Source organism: Nyctereutes procyonoides, unplaced genomic scaffold (assembly GCF_905146905.1).
Source record: "Nyctereutes procyonoides isolate TBG_1078 unplaced genomic scaffold, NYPRO_anot_genome, whole genome shotgun sequence".
NCBI classification, from domain to species: domain Eukaryota; kingdom Metazoa; phylum Chordata; class Mammalia; order Carnivora; family Canidae; genus Nyctereutes; species Nyctereutes procyonoides.
This window is the reverse complement of record NW_026575043.1, coordinates 18,886,885-18,901,663: the sequence shown is the minus strand read 5'-3', so window position 1 is coordinate 18,901,663 and position 14,779 is coordinate 18,886,885.

Below are 14,779 nucleotides of genomic sequence, written 5' to 3'. Positions count from 1 at the left end.
CCTAATTCACAGCACTCACTTGCTGCGTAAGTTCGCTGGCATCCTGATTGAAGGTGGCTTTGGTCCAGATTTGGAGCTATCCTCCCTCTTGAACAAGCAGCTCTGGTCAGAGGCCTTTGAACTCAAAGCATTCTGAAGCTCTCATGGCCTGGGAGTTGGGACCCTGGGTCTTGAAACTCCAGGAGTCATTTTAGAGTTGTTCTTGCCTTCAGCCGAGTGGTCAGATGGGTTGCGATTCATCACCATGTGATCTCAGCCACTGTTTCCCAGGATGCCTGGAAGCGAGGAAGGCCTGAGAGCAGAGAGCAGAGAAAAAACAGGGAGGAGAAGGAGACATGCCTAGGGTAGGGCTCATGCTGAGTCGTCAGCGGGTGTGAGTCACTCCTGTCTCCTCTGGCAGCCACACCTTTTGCCCAAGTTCTGAATGCCAGGTGGAGAATTTGCCTGCACCAAGCTCCCTTGATCAAGTTGGAACAGGTTTCCCAAGGGATCATTCCTATTAAATTAATGGAATCAAAATAAGCTGATCTCTCTTGAAATGTGATTTATGTATTTCTTTTTTGTTTCCTAAGTGTTTACAGGGACCCCTGAAAGTTAGATGACAGAAAAGAGGAAGAAACATACTTTGATATCCAGGGGGTTGGAGATTGGCAGATGGAGGTGGGTGGTGGGTGGTGGGGCAGTTCATATTATCCATTCCTGCCCTCCCATCCTCCTCACCAGCTTGCAAAGAAACCAAGCTGAGTGCAGTGAGGAGTGCAAGGGTGTGAATCTTCATGAGTTACCGTATTATGATCAGGATCTTCCATTTTGTGTGTGTGTGTGTGTGTGCCGCGCGCGCATCTGCACACAGGTGCCTGCAACCAATACGGAATTGAGAAGAAAAGGTCTAGGGGTACCTAGGTGGCTCAGCTGGTTAAGCCTCTGACTCTTGGTTTCTTTCTTTTTTTCTTAAGATTTTATTTATTTATTCATGAGAGAGAGAGAGAGAGAGAGAAGGAGAGAGAGAGAGAGAGAGAGAGAGAGGCAGAGACACAGGCAGAGAGAGACGACTCTTGGTCTCATGGGTCCCGGGATCAAGCCGAGAGTAGAGCCCAGCATCAGACTCCACACTCAACTAGGAATCTGCTTGAAGTTTCTCTCCCTCTGCCCCTCCCCCAACTCTCTCTCTCTCTCTGTCTCTCTAAAGTAAATAGATTTAAAAAAGAAAAAAAAAGAAAAAGAAGAATGTCTAGAAGGGAAAGATTTGGCATATAACTAGCTTTCAAACCTCACCTCCATCAGGACCTATCAATCAAAACCAAAAATGACTATTTTTGAGGATGTGGAGAATGCAAACCGGGGGGGGGGGGGGCACTGTTGGTGGGAATGCAAAAATACAGTGCAACAGCTGGAGAATTAGTTGTGATGAGTCCTGAAAATATTAAACATAGAATTACCACATGACCAGCAATTCCACTGCTGGATATATATCCAAAAGCATTGAAAGCAGGACCTCAAAGAGACATTTGTATGCCCATGTTCACAGCAGCATTATTCAGAGTAGCCACAGAGTGGAAGCACCCAAGCACCCGTCAATGGGTAGGTGGAAAAATAAAATGTGATCCATATAGATAATGGAATTTACTCAGCCTTGAAAAGGAAGGAAACACTGACACAGGCTACAGCATGGATGAACCTTGAGGACATTACGCTACGAGAAATAAGACAATCACAAAGAGACTAGCACTGTGTGGTTCCATTTAGAGGAAGTATCTAGAGTAGTCAAATTCCATAGAGAAAGAAAGCAGAGAGGTGATTGACAGGGCCTAGAGGGGAGGGAGGAAGGAGAAGGTAGTGCTTAATAGGTGCGGTGATTCAGTTTGGGAAGATGAAAGAAGTGCTGTGTGTGGATGGGTGGTGACGTGTGCGCGACAGTGCCACTGAACTATAGGGCCTTAAATGGTTAAAATGGTAAATGCCATATTGTTGTGCATTTTACCACAATTAAAAAAATTCACACACACACACACACACACACACACACATCTTGGAGACAAACTATGTGGATTTGAATCCCTGTTTCATGGCTTGGTTGGAAATATTGACCAGCCTGAGCCTTTGTCATGTGTCCCATGGAGAGGACAATGAGATTCACTTCTCAGGGCTATTGTAAGGTTTCAGTGGGACAGCCCAGGTGAGGCTGGTTTGGTTCAGCGCTCTGTTTGGTACATAGCCAGCACTCAGCGGTAGCTACTTCTACCATCGAATGCTCAGGCATCGATTGTGGGAGGTCGACTAGAAGCTGGCTATTGGCAATCTTGTGTAACTTGTCCTTTTAAACTTGATCCAAAGGGGATCCCCGGGTGGCTCAGCAGTTTGGTGCCTGCCTTCGGCCCAGGGCATGATCCTAGAGTCCTGGGATCAAGTCCCACATCAGGCTCCCTGCATGGAGCCTACTGGTGTCTCTGTGTCTCTCATGAATAAATAAATAAAATCTTTTTTTTTTAAATAAACTTGATCCAAAGAAGAAAAAAAATGATTTCCCACCACAAGTATTCATATTCATAAATATATGCACCAGGAAGGCCCACACGCATATGGAGTAAAGATGATTAATGTCGCCATTTGCCATACTCATTTCATATATTCCAAAGTTGTCTTTTCTACTAAGATATTGGAGTCTGGCTTTGCCCTGGGGCAGATTGCATTTAGGTAGAGATGTTTTAGGTTTCTCAACACTATCCAAGATTAGACCTTTGTTTTCTATAAGGAATTGCTGGAATAACATCTGAGGTTTTGTGATGTTGTCGACATAAGCTTCCAAGGAAGGCCCATGGTGACCAAGCTGGGCCTGTAGTCAAGGCAGGAGCAAAGGCAGGGCCTGCCTCTATTCTCCATCCTACTAGAATCATTCTTCTGGACCCTCCACGGCCCTCTTGATGCTCCCCACTACAGCAGTCACCCTGTCGCCTTCTGGAAATTGCTGGTAAAGTTTATCTGAGGAAGGCTCAGGAAGCCAAGGACAAGGAGAAAAGCAGATAAATACTAGAAAGGCCTACTATGTAGATTTGAGAGTATATTTAGGGATAAAATATGCAAAATATGAATTGTAGTATTGCAATTCCAACGAATATTTTCAGAAAAATGATTCTCAACTGGGGTAGGGGGAGGATTTGCCCCTCTACTCCCTACTCCCCCGGGGGGGTGGGCGGTGGGACATGTAGCAATATCTGAAGACACTTCGGGTCATCACAATTCATAGGCTGGTGAGGGTGCTGCTGGCACCCTAGTGGGTAGAGGCCAGGGATGTTGCTAAACATCTTACAATGCATAGAGTAGCCCCCAGAACAAAGGATCTGGGCTAAAATGTCAATAGTGCCAAGGTTGAGAAATCTAGTTTTGATAACAACCAGAAAAGATGAAAAGAAATCATCTCCTAGTGATGCTACAGGTATTACCCTAATTTATCTTTTTGTTTTCAATAGAGATATTAAAATTTAAGAATGGATTTGGTTAGGGAGGGAGATTTTCATTACAGACTATCAAGACTTCTTGAGTTAGACCTTCGCTATATTAGTCAGAACTTGTTTCTTATCTTGCTCAACTTTCAGAAGGAATTTGTCCAAACATGAAATCCCTTTAAACTTCACAATGCATTACACCTGGGAAACAGCTTTATGGGCCACAGATTAAAGTGGGAAAAAGGTGTGCAAAAAGGCTCTAAGTGATCTGCGGAGAACCAGCGCAGAACGGGAGGCTCCCCCATGGCCTGGAAGACGAAACCGCATCATTGTATGTTCCCGAAACACCAGGCTCAGGAGAAGAAGCAGCATAGCTGCAAGCAGGTTCTGCGTCTACCTGCCTGCATTGCAATCTTGTCTTCAGCAGACAAACTGTGACCTTGGGCAAGTTTCTGAACTTCTTTGTGCTGCTATGTTCTTGCCCCCAAAATAGGGATAACAGCACGCTATACCCTGCAGGGTTGCTGGGTGGATTAACTGACATAGTTAAGACAGGAAAAGCATGGTGCCAGGGGCTTTGTAAGCCCTCTAGAAATGCTGTGCATTCCAGTGAGGATGGCAAAGTGGAACATGCCGGTGAAGGTGAAGGAACAGAATATATTTCCTTTTTTAAAAAAATTAATTAATTAATTTATTTATTTATATTTCCTTTTAAATATAATCAGCTTTTGTTGGTGTCTCTGTGACTCAGTCTCTGGGTTGCTTTAAAACTGGAGGAAGACAATTCTTTTTCTCTACTCTGGAAATGACAAGCCATACTTACAGCAGCACCAGAGAATGCTTACAAAATTAGAGGATAGGGTAGCGGAGAAAGAAGCCAAGAAAGAATTTAGATCATTCACAGTGAAAGCAAATTTAAGGACAGGCTTTGTGCTTACACAGATCCTAGGTGCGCACCACACATTCATCGACAGATGAATCTACGGGGCAAGTTTTGGAAGATGAGAAGCAACACTATCTGAAAGGAAGGTTGAATCATAAAGAGAGAAATCGCTATGTACGTGAGGCTCTGGGTTTACAGAATATTGCAGGAGTTTGGGGAAGCTCCAGCAAGAACATTCACAATGGTTCTTATATCTTGCTGCACACTGGGGACTCTTTTTGAGAGAGAGAGAGAGAGCAAGTAGGGAGCAGACAGAGGAAGAGAATCTCTAGCAGACTCCCCACTCAGTGCGGAGCCCAACGTGGGTTGGATCTCACAACTCTGAGGTCATGACCTGAACTGAAATCAAGAGTCAGTCACTTAACCAACTGAGCCACCCAAGGTGCCCCCCTTGGGGCCACTTTTAAGAATCCTACTTCCCAGCTCCATCCCAGACTAACTGAATCAGGACCTTGGGGGCTGGTGCCCAGACATCTTGCATTTTTCAAGTCCCCAGATGATTCCAGTGAGCAGCCAAAGTTGAGAGACCAAGGTTTCTTAAACTTGAATGTTACAGGAATTGTCTGGGAATTTTATTAACACTCAAAATCTGATTTGGTAGGGTGTGGATAAGGGAGGGAGGAGAGAGAGGAAATAGGGGGCGAAGATAACTGCATTTCTGAGAAATCCCCAAGACAGTCGATTCCACAGTTCTAGGGGGTGCCCCCAGTTGGAACTGTAGCTTCGTGTGCTTTCAAAATGGCTCCATTTGAATAAACATATGATATCATTTTCAAGTGCCACTGCTGTTGTTTGAAATTCACTTGTTCAACAAATGTCTGATAACCTATAGTAGCTCTCTGCTTTTGGAGGGATACAGATGAATAAGTAGATTCCTTCCCTTAAGTTGTTTGCAATTCAATTTATAATAGATGGCATTCAGTTAGTCAGAAATTAAAACCTCCTGACTGTAAGGTTTCCTGATGGCAGTGAAATGGGACGGGTCTCGAGGGGGTGTTTGGGGTGGAAGATGTCAAGAGAAAGAGTTTCGTTTCAGGAAAGTACTGAATGAAGAATGTGTGATGCAACAGAATAGGCTGGAAAATTCTTGAAAGAAGAAATGAACAGGAAAAGGAAACTGAGCTTCAGGGTTTTTAAAAGTAGTCTAGATAATAGTGAAAGGGAATAGAAGGGAAGGGAGAAGAAATGGGTAGGAAATATCAGAAAGGGAGACAGAACATGAAGACCCCTAACTCTGGGAAATGAACTAGGGGTGGTGGAAGGGGAGGAGGGCGAGGGGTGGGGGTGACTGGGTGACGGGCACTGAGGGGGACACTTGACGGGATGAGCACTGGGTGTTATTCTGTATGTTGGTAAATTGAACACCAATAAAAAATAAATTTATTATTTAAAAAAAAAAAGAAAAGAAAAAATAAAAGTAGTCTAGAGATGGCTGCTATGATTTAGAGGGTCCTGAGGAAGGAGAACCTTGTTGCCTGAAGGTAAGAGGACCTCGCTCGGATTTGAGGTTTTATTTGGGAGCTTCCACTGGACCATTTTATTCACTGGGCTTAGCAGATAAAGCAAGCACATAAACTCAGCCCTGGAATTTCTCTAAAAGGCTCATCCACATGTCATTTGCATCTTCTGGCTTCAAACCATCGTGTTATTTGCATCCTGATTTACAAATGTTGTGGCCAAATTGGTCAAGGGTCAGTATCCAGGGATGCTAGCCCATGACTCTTTGTAAGCATGGCCTCCTCATATCTCCCTGTACGTCACATTATCAATCAGTGGTGGCAAGCCAATAGATAGAGTGTCTAGTTCATTCCTATGTTGTCAGTGTTGGCAACAAATGGATAGACTGCCTGGTTATTGGGAACTTCATCTTCATCACTCCCCTGTCTGATACCAACTTTGCTGAGCCTGGCAAGCACATCACCAGGATTGCAAAATCTCCAAGTGCTTATGAAACCACAGCCAGACCTGCTGAATTTTCAAACTGCAGGCCAAACCTGCTCCTTCTCACCTATGTACCAACAGGTTCAGAAAAGCCTTTGACAATCATTCCACAGGCTCGAGCACAAGTAAATTCTTAAAACGGGTCTCAGGTCTTTTAAATTCTTAAAAAGACAGGAGTCGGGCACGTAGCTTCCACCAGTGATTCCAGCCTGTTCCTAGGATGGGAGCCAATGCCACAGAGCAGTGACTGATTTCTTTGTTCTTATGAAAAAGTAATACACGCACTTGATAAAAATTTAGAAAACACAGAACAGTATAAAGGAGAAAATAAGTCACCATAGTCCCCCTTTCCAAAGAGAAGGTAAATATTTTCATAAATTTCTTCTTCTAGCCATGTTTCTTACAAATGTGGGGTTATGCAACATAGACAGCTTTGCTGTCCTAAATGTTCACTTAACATTCCTGCTAAATCACGTTCAAAGTGAAAATCATTTGTCTTTCTTAGAGTACTCAAATCCATTCAGGAAAAACGGATCTTCTTATTGGTATAAATTCACACTGATGGGTCTTATCTCCCATTAAAACACGTCTGAGGAGGTGCCTAGGTGGCTCAGTTGGTTAAGCATCTGCTTTAGGCTCAGATCACGATCTCAGGATCCTGAGATCGAGCCCCACATCCGGCTCCCTGCTCAGCGGGGAGTCTGCTTCTCCCTCCCCGTCTTCCCCTCCACCCTTGCCTTGTGCTCTCTCTCGCTCTCCAAAAATAAAAAAATAAATCTTAAAAAAAAATGGGTCTGGGTGCTCACCTAGGCACAGCATTTGATAACAGAATTAGCCTGCTCTCCTGAGATTTGTGCCTAGATGGTTTTTAGACTTGGTGAAAAATAGTTCTATCCGTGGTAGGAACTAGTTAAGGTAGGTGGAATTTGCTTAGTCCCATCTCCAAATATCCTTGGAAATCAGGATATCCCAAGCTTAGGATGGCATTTGTAAGATATTAATATTTGCCTGACTGCATAGCCCACCCTACGGATATTTTCATACTACGTGCTCATTATTTCTTAAGCTTCCCCTTTCCTTCTTGCCTGTTCATTAACACCGATCCTCATTAGGCAATTCTATCACCAAGCATTTATTGAACATCGATAGTGCTGGAATTTTAAGAATGGCAATGATCGGGGCCCTAAAATCCTCTCTGGGAGATGAATGGCTGGGGAGCCCACCAGCAATGGTTCTTGTCTCTGGCTAGGTGTTAGATTTCCTGGGGAAGCTGTTGTGCTGAAGCTGCACCCCAGCCGAGGTGCATTGGCATCCCTGAAGGTGGGACTCAGGCAAATAGTTTTCAGAGCTCTGGCAAATGATTCCAGTGTATACCTGGGGATGAGAACTGATGCAGTGATTTTCATCTAATTTGCTACACTTCGGAATCACCCGGGGAGAGTTTTTTAAAATTAAAATGCCCACCCCAGAGCAAATGAGTCAGAATGTCTGGAAAAGGCATCTGGCAGCTATATTTTTTCAAAGATCCTTCAGATGGCCTGGTACCCAACAAGTGCTAAGAATCATTACTATGAGCAATCTAGCGAGTGGCGAAAAAAATCTAGATTTGAACCCATTTCTGGCTGTTTGGTTTTGCAAGCCATGCATGGCTATAGGACCATGAGTTACCCCCAAGAGGCCATGTGGGATTATGGAAACAGCACAGGGCTGAGAAGTCATGAAGGACACTTAAGGCATGCTTCAAGTCTTGGTTTGCTATAGAACATTTGCTCTGTGATGTCAGACAAGTCACACAACCTCTCTGGGTCAGGAACCCCTCTCCACCTGCTTATGATGGCTACCAGCCTAGTTTTTTCAGACTTTCTTCCTTAATTGATGTTTTACTGGCTTTAATGTGGTGATCAGTACATAAACATGACGATCAACTTGTTTATAGTTCTTAGTGCAAGTGCTGATACTAAAAAAAAAAAAAAAAACTAGGGACACCTGGCTGGCTCAGTCAGTAGAACATGTGACTCTTGGTCTTGGGGTTGTGAGTTCAAGCCATGTTGGGTGTAGAGATGACTTAAAAAAATAAAATCTTTTAAAATGTATATAAAAAGCTACATTATTGTAGTTTTTATCCAAACAGTTACTCTATTGACTTTCCAGCTTAGAATCTGGGGACAAATTGTTCTTAAAAAGAGGTTCTTAGGGACATCTGAGTGGCTCAGTGGTTGAACATCTGCCCTTAGCTCAGGTCATGATCCTGGGGTCCTGGAATCTAGTCCCACCTTGAGCTCCCCACAGGGAGTCTGCTTCTCCCTCTGCCTATCTCTCTCTCTGTCTCTCATCAATCAATCAATCAATCTTTGAAAAAAAAAAGAGGCTCTTAAAGGACTTAGCATAAGTGAAATGAGTCCGAAAAAGACAAATACTGTGTGATCTCACCCACACGTGGAATCTAAAAAGCAAACTCATAGAAACAGAGATAGGTTGGCAGTTGCCCAGGGGCTTTGGGTGCAGGAAATGGATATAAGTTAAAGGATATAAACTTCCAGTTATAAGATGAATACGTTCTGGGGCTCTAACGTACAGCATGGTGGCCACAGACTGTAATACTGGGTTATAGATTTTTTGTTTGTTTGTTTGTTTGGTGGAGCTTATAGATGTGAAAGTTGCTAAGAGAGCAGAGCAGATCTCAGACATTCTCACCACTCACACACACATACACACACAAGGGTAATTATGTGGGGTGATGGGGATGTTAACTAACCCTATCGTGGTAATCATTCCACAATATATATATATGTGTGTGTGTATCAAATCACCATGCTGTGCATCTTAAATTCACACATTGTTGTACATCAATTATAGTTCGGTAAATCTGGGAAAAAATAGAGGCACTCAAATATTATTGTCTTAAAGCGTTGATAATCTATTAGGTCTCATATGCCACAAGTTCGTGACTTCATATCACATACATCACAGGCTCAGACACTTCTGATCTTTCACAGCACGTTGACAAACTTATCAGGAAAAGCTGAGCTACCCAATAACAACGATGTCACAGAGAGCATCCAATTTTGTCAGGAGAAGCCAAGGTCAGGGAGCAGTTTTATAAATAACTCTACTAAAAGACAACAGGGGAGTAAAGTTAAGTCATATCAGATGTTTACAACAAGTTAAATGCATGATTATGACTTCAAATTACCATTTGACTCCAAGATCTATAAAGAACTTATTAAACTCAACAGCAAAGAAAAAAACAATCCAATCATGAAATGGGCAAAAGACATGAACAGGAATCTCACAGAGGAAGACATGGACATGGCCAACAAGCCCATGAGAAAATGCTCTGCATCACCTGCCATCAGGGAAATACAAATCAAAACCACAATGAGATCCCACCTCACACCAGTGAGAATGGGGAAAATTAACAAGGCAGGAAACCACAAATGTTGGAGAGGATGCGGAGAAAAGGGAACCCTCCTGCGCTGTTGGTGGGAATGTGAACTGGGGCAGCCACTCTGGAAAACTGTGTGGAGGCTCCTCAAAGAGTTAAAAATAGACCTGCCCTACGACCCAGCAATTGCACTGCTGGGGATTTACCCCAAAGATACAGATGCAGTGAAACCCTTGGACACCTGCACCCCGATGTTTATAGCAGCAATGTCCACAGTAGCCAAACTGTGGAAGGAGCCTCGGTGTCCATCGAAAGATGAATGGATAAAGAAGATGTGGTTTCTGTATACAATGGAATATTCCTCAGCCATTAGAAACGACAAATACCCACCATTTGCTTCGATGTGGATGGAACTGGAGGGTCTTACGCTGAGTGAAGTAAGTCAATCAGAGAAGGACAAACATTATATGGTCTCATTCATTTGGGGAATATAAAAAATAGTGAAAGGGAATAAAGGGGAAGGGAGAGAAAATAAGTGGGAAATATCAGAAAGGGAGACAGAACATAAAGACTCCTAACTCTGGGAAACGATCTAGGGGTGGTGGAAGGGGGGGTGGGTGGGGGGTGGGGGTGACTAGGTGACGGGCACTGAGGGGGGCACTTGACGGGATGAGCACTGGGTGTTATTCTGTATGTTGACAAATTGAACACCAATAAAAAATAAATGTATAAAAAATTACCATTTGATTAGGTTTTTTCTTATGGGATTAAAACCAGCCAACACACTCCTCCTCCCCAGCCTATGATCAAAGCCTCTTTTAATTTGGTATTTTATTGATTTCTGGTTGTCCTCAAAAAGAAACAACAGGCCTGTGACCTCACTTCTTTTAAAAAAAAAAAAAAGCATTTATACTTACAAAAATTGTTTTTAAGGCATAGAGTTTCCTACTCCTTAAATGTGCATTTCTAGTACTATTAAGATCTTTCATTTATGAAGTAGTTTCATTTATAGACTACAATGCCTCCGGATTGTACGAGAAGCATGGTATGATGCAATTGACACCGACGGTTAGTGATCTTCATCAGATTTGGCTTCTTTCTCTCCTGCTTCATCATAGGCTGACCTGTTCTGATGTTAGCTTTTCTAGAAGTTTACTGCCTGTGAGTCCTCAAGTTCTTGGTTGGTTAACTTTTGTTTGTTTACCTTTTTCCTTTGTCTGTCTTTTTTGTTTGTTTATTTGTTTTTGCCTGATGATTTTTTTTTTTTTTTTACAACAATCAGTGTTTGCCTGAAAAGGTTTGGATGATGTCTGGCCTCTGGGTCCTGGAACTCCCCCTTTACTGCCTCTTGAGCTGCACTGCCTTTTTCTCCAGGCATCTGGAGGGTACATTGGGGAGCACCTGTGTGTTTGCCAGGAGGGCACAGCCTTTGCGGGGCTGGGCCGGCTGCACATCGCCACCCTTGTCACCTCTGAGCTGCTAGAGCCCCTGTTTCCAAACTTTGTAAAAAAACGTCACAACTCCTTTGCATATGTGAAACGTGAAACCTTGTGCAGAGTTGTCATGTCATAGGGACAGAAAGGGGACGGGCCGTGTTGAAGCAGGTGTGTGTTTTCATGGAATGCTGGTAGACTTCCCTTGAGAGTCCCACCATCCTGTAATGCTGCAAGGGTTTTACCTTTCAGTATGAAAATAATAAAAATCCTCTAGGGTTTCTTTCTTTCTTTCTCTTCTCTTTCTTTTTCTTTCTTTCTTTTCTTTCTTTCTTTCTTTCTTTCTTTCTTTCTTTCTTTCTTTCTTTCTTTCTTTCTTTCATTTTCCTTCCTTCCTTCCTCTTCCTTCCTTCCTTCCTTCCTTCCTTCCTTTCTTCTTCTTCTTCTTTTTCTTCTTCTTTCTTCTTCTTTTCTTTCTTTCTTTCTTTCTTTCTTTCTTTCTTTCTTTCTTTCTTTCTTTCTCTTTCTTAGATTTTACTTATTTATTCATGAGGGACACACAGAGAGAGACAGAGACCCAGGCAGAGGGAGAAGCAGGCTCCCTGTGGGGAGCCAGATGTGGGGCTTGATTCCAGGACCCCAGGATCAAACCCTAAGCCAAGGCAGACGCTCAACCACTGAGCCACCCAGGCATCCTTAGAGTTTCTTTTTTTCCCATAAAGAGGAATTACTTGTCATTTCTGCCAATTAAAAAAAATTTTTTGGGGGGATCCCTGGGTGGCGCAGCGGTTTGGCGCCTGCCTTTGGCCCAGGGCGCGATCCTGGAGAACCGGGATCGAATCCCACATCGGGCTCCCGGTGCGTGGAGCCTGCTTCTCCCTCTGCCTATGTTTCTGCCTCTCTCTCTCTCATTCTGTGTGACTATCATACATAAATAAAAAAAAATTAAAAAAGAATATTTTTTAAATTTACTTCTGCCAATTCTGGAGATTAGAGAAAGTGAGGTAAGGCATGTACTGACAAGGAAGGCTTTAGGAGCTAACAGCTATCCTAGGGCTGCTGCCCCCTGCTGTGGAGGAAGGCCCTGGATGGAACAGCTCCAGTAAAAGGGCCCCCAGTCAGTCTGAAGGTCCATTCGGTCCGAGTGTGGTAACTGGAAGTCCCTGTGTTGGGTCCGCCTTATTCATCCATGAAGTGTGGGGAGGAGAGCGAGAGGAGTGTTTCCCTCAGAGTGAGAATGTGGCTGCCATGCAGCTGTAGTCACTCCTGGTCATCCCTGATGATCAATCAACTATGAGACCAACAGAAACTATCCGCTGAGCCAACCCCATTAGGTGATCCAAGTCCCTGATTAATGACCACTAATCTGTATTCATTGTTTACCAGCAGCTTGAAAAGGCCTTTAATAACACCAGGGAAGGAAACAATTAGCAAAGTACTGGGCCAGCTGACCCTATGACCTCCAGAGGCCTAGACTTTTCTCCTACCCTGTGGATTTGGGCCCTAGAGCCAGGGTGGCTCCATAATTCCTTCAATGACATGGGACCAGCATCTCATCTCCTTGGGAAGCTCAAAACACTTGATTTGGGAGCAGGCACTTTTTCCTCTTAATTATTAGTATCTATCCTTCAGGCACCTTCTTTAAAGAAAAATATAGGTAGCTATGAAATTGTTTAGTCTTTTATGTAGACTCGATTACCAATGAAATGTCTTGAAACTGGACTTTTAAGTGACTTTTCTGTTGAAGTGTAGTATACATACATAAGTATATATAGATCATAAAAGTTGCATTTGGGTGAATTTTCACCCCTACATACACACCAAGTCTCCCAATTGGGAAATAGAAGCCTCCTAACACCTGACAAAGCCCCTTCTTTGGCACCCCCTCCCCGCAAGTCACTCCCCAAGGTAACCACTGCCCTAATTCTAACACCATACACTGGTATTTCTGCCTTTGAACTTTTCCATTTTAACTGTTTAAATCTGCTCCCATGGAAACAAACAAGAGGTGGTAGAAAGGGAGGTGGGCAGGGGCATGGGGGTGACTGGGTGACGGGCACTGAGGGGGGCACTTGATGGGATGAGCACTGGGTGTTATTCTGCATGTTGGCAAATTGAACACAAATAAAAAAAGAAATTAATTAAAAAATAATTCTGCTCCCATGGACAGAGGCCTTCCCTGGTAATATTCTTACCTCAGCAATCTCGATTCTAAAGAATGCTAGCTATTTCGCTTTTTCCTTTGTGTCTTATACATTGGACCAGCTTGATATAAAGCCATAGAACTCAAAGGCTAAAAAGTCTTTCCCATAGACAGAGGAAGTCCTTTTCGTTTAATCATTTAGCCACTGAGGAGGAAAGATGCATATGTGTACACCTTCCTATTTTTTTCCTGCCTCAATTTCTTCTTTTCTCTTTTTATGTTCTCCACAGACAGCCTTCTCTACCTGTGCTATCCTTGCATACAAACCTTCCTCAACACATCCTGCTCTCCAGAATTAATCACCACTGTGCACACTGCCTTGAATTGATTCTGTTTATCACACAATAGGCACATCAAACCTCATAGAATCCCCTTTTTAATTCTGTTTTTTTTTTTAAGATTTTATTTTTAAGTAATCTCTATGCCCAAAGTGGAACTCGAACCCACAAACCCTGAGATGGAGCGTGGTGTGCTCCACTGAGTGAGCCAGCCAGGCGTCCGTTCTGCTTTTGATGTAAAAGCAGGCAAAGGCAACACAAGCTAAAATAAAAAATGGGATTACACCAAATGCAAATGCTTCTGTACAATAAGGGAAACCAATAAGACAACTGACTACATGGGAGAAGGTATTTGCATATCTTACATACAAAAGGAGTTAACATCCAAAATATATAAAGAACTTATGCAACATAACAGCAAAAAAACCCAGACAATTCAGTCTTTAAAAAATGAGCAGAGGACTTGAATGCACATTTTTCCAAATAAGACATACAGATGGATAACAAGCATGAAAAGATGCTCACCATCCCTAATAATCAGGGAAGTGCAAATCAACACCATACTGAGATATCACTTCATACCTGTCAGATTGGCTATAATCAAAAAGACAAAAAAATGAGTGTTAGTGAGGATATGGAGAAAGGGGAACCCTTGTATGCTGTTGGTAGAAATGCAAACTGTACAGCCATCGTGGAACAGTACGGAGATTTTTTTTTAAATCCAGCAATTCCACTTCTGGGTATTTATGCAAAGAAAACACCAATTTGAAGAGATATATGCACCCCTATATTCACTGCAGCATTATTTACAATAGCCAACATATGGAAGCAATCCAAGGGTCCATTGATCGATAAATGAATGAGGACGATATATACACAATGGAGTATTACTTAGCCATAAAAAGGATGAAATCTTGCCATTTGCAATGACATGGATGGAAGTAGAGGGAACTATGTTAAGTGAAATAAATCATACAGAAGGACAAATACTGTATGATGTCACTTACAGATGAAATCTAAAAAAAAAAAAAAAAAAAAAAAAAAGAACCAAACAAACAACAGAAACAGATTCATAGATACAGGAAGCTGTTGCCTACCAGAGAGGGGAGGGGGGGCGGTGAGAAGTTGGGCAAAATAGGTGAAGGGCATTAAG